Raw genomic sequence first — 16,700 nt, forward strand, 5'->3', positions numbered from 1 at the left:
TGCAACCTAAGTTACAGGGACACTGGAAGGACAGAGAGTCTCTGGTGGCTATTTCCTGTGACTAGACCGTGAGCTTGGAGAACTGGTCCTGTATTGGCTTAAACCTTGTAATTGACCGATAGTCACCCTCAGTGCAGATGATACTAATGATGGCTAATGCCTTCTACTGAGCACTGTTCAAAGTGCTTCATACAGCTTAACTCATATAATACCCTCAAACCCTGACAGATTTTATTGATTCTCATTTTTCAGATAAGCTAACTGAGCTTTAAAGGCCTCACTCTAGGTCACACAGCTGAGAGGTAGCAGAATCAGGATTTCAACCTGGTGAACGTGCCTCCCACACCTATGTTAATCATCACACCCTTTGCACAATAAATAATCAAAATAAGCTATTAAGTTATAATTAATTTGCACCCCATAACCTGGCATGGCCCCCACTTTGGGGTCTACATTACATATGTACTTGTACCTGTGAAAAGAGATACACAGGTGAAGGTTCAGACATGTGACCTCAGGGACTTGCCTTCCTACCCTTTCTCCAACGTGGCAGGCACTTAGAAGATTTATCTGATGTGAAGTTAAACTACTAGGCAATAAACATAACTAATCATAAATGACCCAAAAGGGGGAAACTCAATTGGCGATACCAGAGGTGCAATTCGGTTGACTGTGCCAAGGGAGGCCCCCTTTTTCCATCAGGTAAATGGAAATTTAAAGATAACACATTATAACACATTATCACGGAATTCACCAAGTTAAGTGAGTTCAGTGATAAAGAACTCTCAGCCCTGGTGAGAGAAATATTGAAGTCCTGATATATAGCTGTTTGCCCCATATGTTAATTACCCTGACCTCACCCTGTCTGAGCATGTGGCTCTCCCAAACAGAAGTCTGCATGGGCGGTGCCTGTGGCTCAGTCAGTAGGGCGCTGGCCCCATATACCGAGGGTGGTGGGTTCAAACCCGGCCCCGGCCAAACTGCAACCAAAAAAATAGCCGGGCATTGTGGCGGGCGCCTGTAGTCCCAGCTACTCGGGAGGCTGAGGCAAGAGAATCGCTTGAGCCCAGGAGTTGGAGGTTGCTGTGAGCTGTGTGAGGCCACAGCACTCTACCAAGGGCCATAAAGTGAGACTCTGTCTCTACAAAAAAAAAAAAAAAAAAAAAGAAGTCTGCAGCAGAACCTGTGACAATGAAATCCACTCACCTGGTTGAATTAGGCTGGCGTGATGTATGGAGTCAATGAGCCAGACCTGGGAAGTGCTCTACGAATAGTGGAGACCTTGCTTTTATAGGTCAGAAGACCGACAGGCAGAAAGAGGTTCCCTAAAAGGATCCCCATGAAATGGGTAAGGGAACTTGGTCTCCAGGCAGTTAGTCTGCTGCCCAGCCCTAATGAGTTTGGTGCCAAGAAGCACTTCTCTAGTATCTAAGTTCATGCCTTTTGTGTTACGACCACAGCCTCCATGAGAGTCCTGTGTCATCATGACTACTCAGTCTCAGTGATGATATTGACAGAGTGCCAGTAAAATCTGAGAAAGCAAACCAGAGCCGGTCTCTGTTTGCAGGTGGGAGGCCAGCTCTGCAGGACAACATGGGAGGATTGCACAGATCCCCCTACCAGAACTGAGGCCAGAGCTCAAGGGAGGCTGGGGCAGAGCCCAGTACGATCCTAGCAGGGGGCAGGTCCCATCTCCTCTTAGCCTTTCTCCAAACCCTCATGCAACCTTTCCTCTTCCTGGATGCTTCTTTTTTCTGGCTCTCTCCTATTTCCCTCTGTCCTCAAGAGAGAACAGAAATAAATCAGAAAGATGCCATTCAAAAGGAATGACCAACTTAATCATCTGTCAAATCCCAAATCTCATGGGATTATCAAAGCATTTGGAAGAGGCTACATAAATATAAAGGTATAGATACATATACACACTGCCTTTTAAAAAAATATATGATGGGCTTACTACTAATAATAGTAATAATAATAATAAACCATCTCCTTCATCATCACCATCTCCATCCTCATTCTCCTATCCCCAGAAAAAAAGATTGGGCTTTTTTTTAAATTTATTTTAAAGACAGAGTATCACTGTATAACCCTGGGTAGAGTGTCATAGTGACAGAGCTCACAGCAACCTCAATCTCTTGGGCTCAAAAGATCCTCTTGCCTCAGCCTCCCGAGTAGCTAGGACTACAGGTGTCCACCGTGATGCTCAGCTAGTTTTTCTACTTTTTTTAGAGACAGGGTCTTCCTTTTGCTCAGGCTGCTCTCAAATTCCTGAGCTCAGGCAATCTACCCATTTCGGCCTCCCAGAGTGCTAGGATTACAAGCATGAGCCACCGTGCCCAAACAGACATGGGCTTCTTATATGGGAATTTTACTACTGGTATCAGCAAAAGGGCATTTTGGGCTTTCAGGACCCTTGATTTCTCTCTTTACATAAGATGGTCCCTGAGCCTGAAGCTACTTTCTCCTACCAGAGCTCACCTCACTACCCATGTTATTCCAAAGCACACTATGCTTATCGTCAGCTGCCTGGTGGGCTGCGAAGGTCTCCCTGAAGGCTCCACACCTCCAGGGCAGAGTCTGCCCTGCCCATAAACCTGCCCTAATACCTCCCAAAGTCATCCTCCCTCAAAGAAGAGGAGGAAAGTGGATATGGTGAAATCACCACATTTTGCTATTCCCTTTATCAGATGATAAAACTGGAGCATAGATTTTGATGCTCATGTCACACGCAGCTGAGTGCTCACTGTGTACCGTGGACATTACATGTTGAGGGAGATCAGAGGAGGCTGACTTAGGGCTGGAGTCACTGGGAGAAACATGCTTGGGGAGAGAGAGAAGGCCAGAGAGGGGTGGGAAGCAGATACCCAGACACATCCAAACTGAGAAAAGACATTACAGCCGGAGTGAGCTTCAGATTTACAACAGCTGCTTCCCGAGCGCTTCTGTGATCATTCATTCCTCCTGCTAGGACCATTTGGAATAATTCTCTAAGTATTAAGGTCCTTCCGGGTCCTTATATCAAATTAAATATTACCTACTGATTCAGCCTGCCTGCGACCCAGCCAAAGGAGAGACTCAAATAAAAAGGCACAAAGGGTTCTGTCATCCTGGGGATATTTTCTTTATTTGTGTCTTCTGGGAACCAGCTGACATGAGACAATAGTCCTTTCAGGATTTACCACCAACTGGGACTACAAATTATCACAGGTGCCTCATGAGAGCCAAGACAAAATACTCCCCAGAGAGAGAATAAACAAGAGTTATTTCATTTTCTGTAGATGCTGGCTCTTAAAGTGCCTTTCTCTTCTAATAACAGTTTTTGCATTTTTTTTGGTCGTGTCTTCAGTTTGTCTGTATTATTGTTATGGTGGGAAAACAGCCCCATGAACTGAACCCAAATCATCATCCAACTGCAGTGTGGGCCCATTGGAGAACTCCACTGGGTGGGTCCTAGCCTCATAATCTGTATCAGGAGGGAGACAGAGAGGTTAAGCAACTTGTCCCAGGGCGCACAGTTTATGAAGGCAGAGCAGACTTCGACCTTGACTATCATGGCACAGTCTTGTGCATAGGAGGACGGCAGATCAGGGCAGCCCTGCTGGAACAAAGCAGAAAACGCAGAATAGTGGGGAGATGAGAATCAGGAATTTTGCTGATTCGATTCAGAAAGGTGAGAAATCATTCCTTGGGGCAGGGACAAGTTTGAAGCCTGACTCTGCCATTTCCTAGAGACATGATCTTGAACAAGTGGCTTTCTCTCTTTGAGACATTCTTTTCTAATGAGTGAGATGAAGATGCCAGAAAACACCTGCTTCTGAGAGCCCTTGCTGAAGATGAGTGAATGAGTGTGCTGCGAGCAGTCTGCTACCGGGACCGGGAATTCCTTCCCTACCCTCCTGGGCCCGCCCCACTCTGAGTCTTTTTAAACTAAAAGCTGCTTTCCTGGAATCCCTGCTATTTGATGCTACTTATGTCCTGTGTTACTTTGCTAGGGCTGTTGTAACATAGGACCAAAAACTGGGTGTCTGAAATAACAGAAATGTATCGTCTCATCGTTCTGGAGGCTGGAAGTTCAAGATCAAAGTGTCAGCAGGGTTGATTCCTTCTGAGGGTTTTAAAGGAGACTCTGTTCCAGGCCTCTCTCCAGCTTCCACGAGGTGGGGGTTTTCCTGCAGGTGACATTCTCCCTGGGACTTCACAACATCTTCCCTCTATCTTGTCTGTCTCATCAGTCTTGGTGTCCAAACTTGCCCTTTTTATGAAGACACTAGTAATACTGGATTAGGACATACTCTACTGACTTCCACTTAATCATCTACAAAGACCTTGTTTCCAAATAAGATCCCATATACAGGTAGCAGAGGGTTAGGACTTCAACTTTTTTTTTTTTGGCCGGGGCTGGGTTTGAACCCGCCACCTTCGGCATATGGGACTGGCGCCCTACTCCTTGAGCCACAGGCGCCACCCACTTTTTTTTTTTTTTTTTAAGGGATACCCGTCACCTAGTGAACAGCTCTAATTCCTGGACTCAAGCAATCTCCCTGCCTCAGCTTTCTGAGTATCTAAGATTACAAGGCACTAGCATGCCCAGATAATTTTTGTATTTTTATTTTTAGAGGTGGGATCTCACTTTGTTATTGAGGCTGGTCTCAAATTCCTGGCCTCAAGTGATCTTCCTTCCTTATACCCCCAAAGTACTCAGATTACAAAGGCATGAGCCGCTTCACCCAGCTGTACATCAACATTTTATTGGGAGACATAATTTGACCCATAACATGCCCTGTGGAATTATGCCAAAGAACTCACCTTTCTGCACAAAACCTCAGTACCTGGAGCACGTGGGCACAGCCATTACCTCCCTTGTTAGTCTCCCCTTCCTGTCTGGAGAGAGCCTTCTTATGGCTATAACTTCCAGGTAGCTCAGAGTCTGAGGCCCTTGCCCTCTGGGTACCCTCAACATCCATGGAATCCCTCTTTAAATCCCAGTCTCCATGGGCAGCATGTCCAGTAGGGAAAAAAACAAATCCACCATTTCCCAAAAAAGAGAAACACTTATTCAATTAATGCAGCCCATCAAACTGGTTTCTCTAAGTCTATCCAGGCTGTTGAATTTTTATTTTTATTTTTTAATTTTATTTTTTATTTTTTTGGTTTTTGGCCGGGGCTGGGTTTGAACCCGCCACCTCCGGCATATGGGACCGGCGCTCTACTCCTTGAGCCACAGGCACCACCAGGCTGTTGAATTTTTAAAACCAGGCACGAGAATTTACCTTAACAACCAATTGGTGAAATCTGATGATCCCAAACAATTTGAATCTGGATTCTGATATGTCTTATCTGCCAGCCCTCTCCGTATTGTTTCATCTGTGAGTTTCATCAGCCCGCCTTCCCTGCCCTGAGTTCCAAGTCATTGAGAAGAATATGGAGTTTGCCCCCCTCAAAGAGGGCGACACCACACCCCAAGGGGCAAAAAAAAAAACCATTTTATTCTCTTTATGTATAAACCACATGTATGCATATAGTCCATAAACAGACATGAAGTATATCATCTGTGGTGTTAAAAATTCATAATTGGAGTTTTCTTGAATTTCACATTCGGGAAAAACAATAAGAATTTTTAGGGGAATAATCATTTTTTTTACAACCTTGAGAAATACTAGTCTAAAGAATAAAGCCCTGGATATCACATGAGTCCACTGGAAATCTCTCCAGAGTTGCTGACCCCCTAAGTATGGCATAGTTGTGAATATGACAGAGGCTTCCACCTTGATCAAAACCAACTGATTATTTTCAGATAAGTAGAGATCCAGAGGTTTTTCTTGTTTGTTTGTTTGTTTTTTGTAGAGACAGAGTTTCACTTTATCGCCCTCAGTAGAGTGCCATGCATCACACAGCTCACAGCAACCTCCAACTCCTAGGCTTAGGCAATTCTCTTGCCTCAGCCTCCCGAGTAGCTGGGACTACAGGCACCTGCCACAACGCCCAGCTATTTTTTGTTGCAGTTTGGCCTGGGCCAGGTTTGAACCTGCCACCCTCAGTATATGAAGCCGGCGCCCTACTCACTGAGCCACAGGCACCACCCCAGAGATGTTTTTAGACATTCTAAAACCGCAGTCTCCACCCGCTGGGCCATGGATAGGCACCAGGTTAGGAACGAGGCCACTCAGCAGGAGGTGAGCAGTGGATGAGCCAGTGAAGGTGCATGTGTACTTACAACCACTCCCCATCGCTCCCATCACCACCTGAGCTCTCCCTCCTCCCCGGGGCAGCATTAGATTCTCATAGGAACACAAACCCCACCGTCAATAGTACATGTGAAGGATCAGGTGGGGTAGGCATGTTGGACTCTGTGTACTCGCTGCTCCAATTGTCTGTAGATCTAAAACTGTGCTAAATAAATCAAGTCTATTCATTTTTTTAAAGCCATGGTCTGAACCCATGCAAAAGTACAAAGAGGGCACCTGCAAGTATGTTTGGAAAATCTGGCAAGAAGAGAGTTGAAGGGATGTGAGCGGGAGCGACACTGACTCAGTCCAGATCAAATGAATCCACGCACCAATAGGAGTCAGGTGACAAAGCGCAGCTGGGAAGAAACCGGAGGAAATCGATTCCAGGAGATGATGTGAACAATGGGAGCAGAACTCGAAGCAGCAGCTCCCAGCAGTTTTGAAAGATCTTTAATCATAAAATATACAAGCCACAACTACACAAGGAGGAAAAAGGAAGGAAGCCAAGTTGTGATTAATTTTAAATGGAAGTTCAGGGCTAGGAACAAGGGCGGTGGTAATCAATGCACGTAGCAGAATTTAGGAATTAGGAGTTGAGAGGAAATTGCAGGCAGTTTTTACTACCCTTCTCACAGACGTGATTTCCAGCTTACAACTAATTAGAATATGTTTTATGAGTTTGCCCAGCTATACTGAACCATGAAAAATAATAAGGAAGAAAAGAAACATTTATTACACCTACATGAATTCATCACAAGAGTCCTACCAGTTGACAAGTTTCTCATCACACGGACTTTAATAGCCACAAGCTAGCGGTAACATGAGACTTATAAGGAATGCAACCAGACCTCATGGGACAGCTGAAAGCAGGGGTGACTCCATCAGCCTGTGACCTACACAAGTAGACATGGAGTCTCTATTGCCTGTGGGTCCAGAAAAGCACTAGGCTTAGGCCAGGACCAAGCCCTGACTGTGGTGTGGCCAAGGTAGGATTGGGGTTGCACTGAAAGCTGCACAGAACATGCCCAGCCCCGGCTCCTGTGACAAGGAAGAGGTGCCGGCACCCAAGGGAGGGACTGGGAAGAAGACTGGGGGGCTTGCAAACAACAGCCCTTAAGGTGGAAACATTTTCACAGCTTATGAAAATCCTTCGCTTTAACATTAAAGAAGGGGGCTGTCTCTGAAAGGAATGAGAGCCCCATCACTAAAGGTGACCAACCCAGGCTGTCTGATCCCTTGGCATGAATCCTTCAGTCCTATGTTTATGCAGCATTTTATAGGTTTGTATACAGTTATAAATTCGAAAGGAAGGAATGCCCAGGAGTTGGAGGTTGCTGTGAGCTGTGTGAGGCCACGGCCCTCTACCGCGGGTGATAAAGTGAGACTCTGTCTCTACAAAAAAATAAATAAATAAATAAATTCAAAAGGAAGTTTACTCTCCTTATCCCCCTTTAACAGATGAAGAAACTGAGGCTCAGAGGCACTGTGTCCCTGCCTGTTGTCACAGAGGTGGAAGGTGGACTACCAGGGTCGGACCTCTGGTCTTTGAACTCTAATGCCAGAACTCTGGTACCAGGCCTCAGTGATTGGAGGCATTCCCCAATCCTGGGAGCATGTGGAGAACATTTTTTTTAGCAGACAGATTCCTAGGCTCTGCCCCAGATGTCCTAATTGAAAACCTCCAGAGATGGAACAATGATCTGAAATTTTCAATTTTCCCTAATTGGAATGATAATCACCAAATTCAGGAAAGAGTTACCTTTGGGTTGGGGCTGAGGAGAGGCACTGAGGACTTCAGCTCTGCCAGGAAAGCTCAGTTTCTTAAACTGGGTGAAATATAGGATGATGTGGTTAGGTCACCCCTTACACCATGTTACACATCTAACTAATTCACAGTCCGGGCTTTAAACTCCCCATAGATGCTGTAAGCAACTAGGTTTGGGATCCTTTAGGTGGTTGCTAGGGTCTTTTCCAACTCTAAATTTATCTGACCTAAAGCACCTGGAATTCAGGGGCCATTTCTGTAGATCTATTGATCTCTTTTGTCACCAGTCAGACCTGGTTCCTGCTGGGCTCACCTGTCTAGGTTGTTACCACTCTGCACCGCCCACCCGACCACTCCCTGGAGCACATTCAGAAGTTTAACTGCTTCCTCCAGAGTGCTAAAATTGGGCCAGTCTCAGCACATCCAAGGCCACCATCTCTCTGGCTACTGGGGCATCTGTGGAGACACCCCAGAGTCTCTGAGTTGGCTCCCTGTCAAGAAGAGCAGCTGCCGGCAGCCAGGGACCCGCTGGTGTGACTATCCCACGAACCTATCTTTAGGTAGCTCTGCTTTAATCTGCTGTGATCACATCTAGTTAAAATGATGGCTGGTTTCACAGCACAGACTGACATGCAGCTGTCCCCGCTGGCCACCGTCTCCCTGGCCTTAAACTACGTGGGAGCTACTTAAGCCCAGGAAGGCACCACACAGCAGGAAACAGAGCCCATCGTCCCGAGTAATGACTGGGCAGGACTACCCAGGATGCTCGGGACTTACTGGCCGCACACTCAGCCTGACCTGATTACTTTTTACAATCGGAGACCTGATTACTTTTTACAATCGGAGACCTGATTACTTTTTACAATCGGAGAGGGCAAGAGATTTGTCTGGGAGTGATCCATGTGTAGAGATATCCACCCAGAGCCCCCTGAGCTTCACACATATCCCAAGAATCAGAACACCTCCAGGCATGAGGTATGTTCCTATCATTGCTGAAACTAGTGGTTTCCAAAGTGGGGGTGAATGTGCTCTAGAGTTCACAAGGCAATCCACCAGGGTGAAGGGACATGTTAGAACTTCTATTTCTGCTTATTTCTTTCTTTTTTTATTTGCTTTTATCTTGCTCTTAAAATTCCTATTTTATAATGTACCTATTTTATGACACAGTAGTCCTAATAATAGGCAATGTTAATGAGTTTGTATTCCAAGCCAGCGAATAGTCTCAGAGCTGACATATATCACTTCATTTAACCCCCACAATCACACTATGAGGTAGGTATTATTATTTCTACTTTATAGGCACAGAGAGGCTCAAGAGATTCCTCCAAGACCACACAGTTGACAAGCAGGAAAGCTTGGATTTGAACCCCACAGTCTGGCTACAGAATTTACATTCATAACCACTGCATTATTCTGTCTATGATTTACAAATTTTAAACAAACATTTTATTGGGATTGTGTGCTCAATTATTTTTGTTGTTGTTTGGTTTTTGTTTGGTTTTTGGTTTGTTTCATAAGAAGTTATTCAATTAAATTTTTTAAAAGCTTGGAGAATGTTGGCAAGTTCAGATATAAATTAAACTACTTCCAGGCGGCACCTGTGGCTCAAGGAGTAGGGCACCAGCCCCATATTCCAGAGGTGGTGGGTTCAAACCCAGCCCCGGCAAAAAAAAAAAAAAAAAATTAAACTACTTCTATACCATGGAAGCTTCTAAGGGAGGCTGGATAGTGAACAGGCTCTTCAAAGTCTTAGAAGTCCAGAGCTCAGGAGCTACTAGACCTGAGCCTTCCAAAGACCAACCTGTGTAAGCCATCATTGTAATTCACCATGTTTTTGATCACTGTAGTCTAAGTCATACTTTTGTTTAAATCAACTCACTTTTCAAAACTTAATGAATTTTTTAAATAAATACTGTGCCCCTGCTATCAATGGAAAAACAGTATCCCTTGCAGACAGACTACCATCTCATTACAAATTATAATAAAAATTCCCCTAAAGGCTTTGTTTTAGTTAAAATAATAGTTAATATTTAAACAATATTGATAGTGTCAGGTATTTTTCCAAGAATTAGAAATATAGTATATTAAGCCTGACTAGGCAGGCATTAATATTCCCCCATTTTACAATGAGGGACAGGGACCTTCAATAATGTGCACATGTCTACACGTACTGTTGAGGGGGGCCCAGGCAGCAGGATCAGTGGGGCACTCACAACACGTACAGTGACAATGTGGCCTAGAGCAGTTGGAGCACCTAGGGAGAGAGTTGACAAGTGGTACCCTCCTAACCGCAGCCTAGTGGGAGGACTTCTACGGGGCCTTACATGGAGCTCAGGGCACCTGCAGCTGGGCCTCTGTGGACCAGCCCAACCCTCTATGGCTGAGCATTTGGGAAGTCTCTGCACCCTCCTTGTCCAATGGTGGGTCAAAAGTGACTGGACTTCCCTCTATCACTAGAACCAGACATGAACTTGCAAAAATAACGTAGGCTTGGGTCATTTTAGAAAGGATCCTCCCAAGATGGCAGCCTACAGTCAGAGGGGACCCCGGTGGTAAAAGGCTGTGGTGTGAACCACTGGAGGTCAGGGTCCAGGCCTAATGCAGGGGGAGTCTCCAGAGAACCCACAAAAGTGTCAACGGGAGAGAGCCAGCTTCACCAATCTCCCTGGTTGGTCTGGGGAACATGAGGCCAGGTTATCGAAGTACCAGCCAAGTGAGAATGCTGAACCCCTAACCCCTCCTCCTGCCTCCTGCTTCCAACCCGAGGGAGGGGAGGCTTACAGAGAGAAAAGCTGGCCACCACTATCCCCTTCCCAGGCCAGAGGTCTGAAGATAGAAAGATGACTGAAAAAGACCCTAAGACCTGTCATTAGCAAGAATTTCCAGAAATGTCATGTCCTCGTTTCCATACAAGAAAAGGAATATCCCTACAAGATACTTAAGGAACTATTATTATTACCCAAAGAATCGTGCTTGTTTCATTTTCAAGTATTTTTTCTCAGCCACATCCTTTGGGGAGTGGTTTAGGGGGGAGTTTATAAATACATGTAACCAGGGCGGCGCCTGTGGCTCAAGGAGTAGGGTGCCGGTCCCATATGCCGGAGGTGGCGGGTTCAAACCCAGCCCCGGTCAAAAACCACAAAAAAAAAAAAATAAATAAATAAATAAATACACGTAACCAGACTCTCAGAAACGATGATAGTTGGCAATAAACTAAAAGTTAGTGACAAGTATGGCCTCCTCTCTCAGGCCCACATAAGGATATTTCTGACATAACACAGCCTGATTTGGGAAACTGTCTAACAGATGGACCAAGTTGGGGAAGCAGTGACAAGAAACCCAAAGCTGAGGGGTGGTGCCTGTGGCTCAAGGAGTAGGGCGCCGGTCCCATATGCTGGAGGTGGCGGGTTCAAACCCAGCCCCGGCCAAAAACCACAAAAAAAAAAAAAAAAAAAAAAGAAACCCAAAGCTGAGTTTTTTTCTTAATATTGGGATGAAGAATAAATATAAACAGAATGTCTAATAAGTGGCATTTCCTGCTTGGTCCCTAATATAACATCTGTGAATGCTATTTTGAAAATTCACTGGAGGACTGAACAGGTTCTTAAGCATAGGAGAAACGTGATAAAATCTGTGTTTCAGGAAGTCAAACTTGACCTTGGAGTTGTGGTGACTTGGAGCAGGCGAGCACAGGAGGGTTAGTGGGGGAAGGAAAAGCTCATGGCAGAGAAGATGACAGGGCTTGCTAACCCCCTCCAGGCGCCAAGAGCGAGGCTTACTAACAAGCAGTCACCCTTTCCAGAACATTCTAAATAACAGTGACTACTCCTCTAGCAGCAACATGTGACAGCTTACCTCCATCAGTCAGAAAAGGGAGCCAAAGGAGCGATGAGAAGAGCAGGAAATGGGGCGAGCCCTGCCAACAAGCTGCGCCCAGCCAGGCCACCCTCAGCAGGACCAGGTAAGTTCCGGAGGACTCACCCCAACTCTGCTCTCCCCATGAGAAAGGAGAGAGGGTGGGCACAGCAGGACTGAGGAGTGAGGTAACCATGACCAGTTTTCCACTAGCTGAAAAACAAGGTCACCTTGGGAAGCCCACAAGCCAAAGAAAAAGATCACTTTCCAAAAGCTCCTAAGAAGCCATATAACGAAATCATGACCCATTTTCCATACTCAACTTCAGGAGTCCCCTCCTAAAAAAGCTCTTTCAGGCAATCTGTCCAGAAGCAAACATCATGAAAATCATGACTCCAGGAGATGGGGAATCATGCTACTTCCTGGTGAGAAAATGGGGAAAGGTGGGGGAGTCAGGTGAGGTTCATGTTAAAACCCCCGTCTTCCTGAGCCATGAGCTTGGGCAAAATGCTTACGTTTCCCAGGTCGGAGCCTCTTCATCTCCACCATGGGGCAATCACTGCCACCTAGAGGCGTGACTTGAAGATGACATGAGATGACAGATGAGTGTAAGGGGACAGAATGGGATTTCATGCCCAAGGTCTTCAGTGTTAATGCCATTCTCAAGTGTCCACAATACACTACAGTTTCTCCTCATCCGCCTTATCTTTACATTTTGTTTGTCTGTTTAATTGTCACACAGAAGTTCTACACGGTAGTCTTTTCCTTTATGGTTTTGGAGTTTTGTGTCTTGCTTTAAAATAGGCTTCTCGAACCCATATTATGAAAATATTCTCCTATGTTTTCTTGAAATGCTTTTTTATAGCATGTGTATGCGTATTCTTTCATTTGGGAGTATGTTATGAAATAGTGGTTTGACTTCATTTTTTCCAAATACAAGTTGTCCCAATATCCTTAGTTGAATGGCCCAGCCTTTTCCCACTGATTTAATTTATACTTTTAAGCATGTAACTCTGTGAACATGCGTAGGTCCATTTCTGATCTTTCTAGGCCCAATGGATCTATTTCTTCATCTCTATAACAATACCACAGTGTTAGACTTACAACAACTTTGGAGAAGGTTTTGACATCTCTAGGATAAACTCTCCACCCCTCAGTACCTTTTTCCATTATTCTTTTTTTATTTTTTGAGACAGAGTGTCAACATGTCCCCCTCAGTAGAGTACTGTGGTGTCACAGCTCACAGCAACCTCAAACTCCTGGGCTTAAGCAATTCTCTTGCCTCAGCTTCCCAAGTAGCTGGAATTACAGGCGCTCACCACAATGCCCAGCTATTTGTTGTTGTTGTTGTTGTAGTTGTCATTGTTGTTTAGCAGGTCCCAGGCCAGGTTTGAACCCTCCAGCCCTGGTGTATGTGGCCGGCGCCGTAACCACTAAGCTATAGGCGTCGACGGAACCTCATTATTCTTTATATCACTAATTTACTAGAAGTTGTCTCCATGTTCACTTCCAGATGAGTTTTTAGAATCTTCAGAGTACCGTGAAAAATTGCATTGTTCATTTCATTGTGATGACAGGGAGCTTAGATATTATTTAAGAAAAACTGGTTTATTCAAAAAAAAAATAAAACAAGTTTATTTGCGACTGTGAATTATCTCATCCCATCCTGCAGCAGAAAGTACCCCTTTGTGTACTTGAACATTTCTCTCTTTTTTTGCTTTTTTTTTTTTTTTTTGTAGAGACAGAGTCTCACTGTACCGCCCTCAGGTAGAGTGCCGTGGCGTCACACGGCTCACAGCAACCTCTAACTCTTGGGCTTACGCGATTCTCCTGCCTCAGCCTCCCGAGCAGCTGGGACTACAGGCGCCCACCACAACGCCCGGCTATTTTTTTTTGTTTGTTTGTTTTTGTTGCAGTTTGGCCGGGGCTGGGTTTGAACCCGCCACCCTCGGCATATGGGGCCGGCGCCCTACCCGCTGAGCCACAGGCGCCGCCCTGCTTTTTTGCTTTTAATGCTTTTGCTTTTAAGTATTTCGATTGGCCATTCCTCCATTGATAAGATTGAAAACATTAAACTGGGGTTCCCCAAGAAAGAAATAAAAGCGAAACGGGAAACTCCAGAAAGTAAAAGCAGTGTTTGGATAGTCTCACAGCGGTGAGGACACAAGTCTCAATGTTGAAGGTCTACTGCAAGGGAAAAGCTGCGCTTAATGCCTCAGCTTCTCAGTTGGAGCCTCTGGAAGGATATGCCTTTGAGGGGGACAAGGAATAGAGCTAGTCATAATTTTCCCCAAACTGCAACCCAGCCTAGACTTGCCTCGATCTGTCTTTATTTCTATCATTATTTTTTATTTTTGAGACAGAGTCTTACTCTGTCACCCTGGGTAGAGTGCCATGGCCTCATCATGACTCATAGCAACCTCAATCTCTTGGGCTCAAGAGATCCTCTTGCCTCAGCCTCCCAAGTAGTTGGGACTATAGGCGCCTACCATGACACCCAACTAATTTTTCTATTTTTAGTAGAGACAGAGTCTTCCTCTTGCTTAGACTGGTCTCAAACTCCTGAGCTCAAGAGATCTTCCCACCTCTGCTTCATATAGTGCTAGGATTATAGACATGAGCCACCATGCCTGGCCTCAGTCTCTAACTATCTTAAGATGGCCAGTCCTCACTCTACCTGACTAGGTAAGGAAAAAATTACTCTCTCCAGAGGAAGAAACATAACTTAGAGCCTCCACATTATTTTTTATACATGCAATTAATATAAAAATGAAAAAACATGCTAAAAGACCAGTCCAAACAACCTAAAAGGGTGAGAGGAGATAGTGGAAATAGTTTTTAAAATTTATTAAGTGGGGAAAAAAAGCAAGAGAAGATGTTATCATAAATTCTCATTAATTTAACAAAAAAAGCATTTGTATATGTCAACAAAAACGTGATAGTATTGGATGGCTGTTTTAGCCCTATTCAAATCTTGTTTTATTATGTGATGTATTCCTTTTTCAAAAATCTTTTAAAACATCTTTTAAAGAAGAAAATCCTTTACTACCGTCAAAGCCACCTTTTAATTATTTTGCAAAGCAAAATACTCTACCCTTCTCACCTTTTTTCATTCTCTTAAAAATAAAACATCAGCTAAACCCAACCTCTCGCTTAAGTGGTCCTTCAAAGGAACTTGGATAAATCAGAAGAAGACAAGCAAACAGTGGACCCAGATTTCAGGGGCCTTTGCCAGGTTTCTGTGTAACTTTCCTCCTTATCAGCTGAGATAATTCTCTTAGAGATCGATCAAGTTCTGGAGGGGACAGAAGGACTGGAACCAATGTTTACATTCTCTCCCCACTCAATCCTTCCCTTACACAAGTATCGTTTAATCTGTCTGTAGCTTTTCACACTATATGGGTGGTTCTAGTTTGGATAAATGTCTGATCACAGTGGATAAGTGAGGCTGAACTCCCTCCAAACTAGCTAAGGAATTACCAAGTTGTCACCCCACCAAACAGCATGAAAACTAAAACAGATGGTTTTGGTATCATCTTTACCCATTGCAAAGAAATTGGGCTTCTTTTGAGCAAACATCATGTCTTTGTCTAATGAAGACTGTGAATCTCATAACTGGCCATGTTTCTATCTTTGCCTTGGCTGGCAGGAAACTCAAAAATGAATTCACTCCCACCTTGAAACTCTTAGTGTGGCCCTTGTGGTATCTGCATCTGTGTGCTGACTCTCTGTGCTTTATATTCCTGTTCAACTCTCTTTTTCCCTTTTGATTTATTTTTGTTCTTTTTTTTTTTTTTTTTATCAGTGATTGCTACAGCTTTAATCTCATTACGGCTGCAGTGGAATTTTTTTATTAAGACGAATCTCTTTTCAACCACAGATATATTTTTTTCTTTTTTTTTTTATTGTTGGGGATTCATTGAGGGTACAATAAGCCAGGTTACACTGATTGCAATTGTTAGATAAAGTCCCTCTTTATTTTTGTTCTTTTAAGTTACTCTGCAGTGAATATATTTTTGGAGCCATCTTAGTGCTTTCTTGAATAAATTAAGTTTTACCCATAAGTGAAAATAGGTTGTGACTGATCTTATTGACTAGTTGATTTACATAAGTCAATGGCAAGGACCTTAAACTTATTTTATTTTTGATCAGTAAATATTTATTGACTACTTACTATATATATAAGGCACTGTCCTGGCACCAATGGTATAGCAAAGAATAGATAAAAAAAAACAACTTTCGTTATCATGGAATGTCCTTTCTAAGGAAGAAATTAGATAATTAACACATGAAAGTAGGCTGGCCTCTGTGACTCATATCTGTGATCTCAGCACTTTGAGAGGCTGAGGCTGGAGGATTGCTTGAGGCCACAAGTTCAAGGTTACAGTGAACTATGACCAGTCTGGCTTGGGCAGCAGAGCAACATCCTGTCTCAAAAAAGTAAATATATAGTATGAGAGATGGTGCTAATGCTAAGGAGAAAAATATGGCAAGTTCGGTAAGGAAAGTCATCGGGGTAAGTGATGGGGAAGATGTGAATATTTCTCCAATTATGTAGCATTAGTGATGCTGACTGGGATTTTTCTGTTTTTGTGGGTTTCTTTTTTTTGTTTGTTTTTTTTTTTTTTTTTTTTTTTTTTGGTGCTCTACACATTCAGAGGAACTTACCTAGTAACAAACTATAAGAATGATCCCTGAAAGTATAGTCTTGATAATAAAGTTATAACGTCTTTTCTCCTCTCCCTTCCACTTTCTATAGCCTTATTTATACTTTCCTGGTATTTCCTGAATGTGCCCAGTATACCTCAGTACCTGGTCTCTCACATCCTGCTTTTTTCTTTTTTTCTTTT

The 16,700-nt window shown here is 44.0% G+C and overlaps 1 pseudogene; it reads right to left on the bottom strand.

Annotated features, from left to right (window-relative positions):
* Window positions 1-16,484: 16,484 nt before the first annotated feature.
* LOC128576173 (uncharacterized) lies at window positions 16,485-16,560 on the bottom strand (annotated as a pseudogene).
* Window positions 16,561-16,700: the final 140 nt, after the last annotated feature.

Source organism: Nycticebus coucang, chromosome 23 (assembly GCF_027406575.1).
Source record: "Nycticebus coucang isolate mNycCou1 chromosome 23, mNycCou1.pri, whole genome shotgun sequence".
In the NCBI taxonomy this organism is placed as follows: Eukaryota; Metazoa; Chordata; class Mammalia; order Primates; family Lorisidae; genus Nycticebus; species Nycticebus coucang.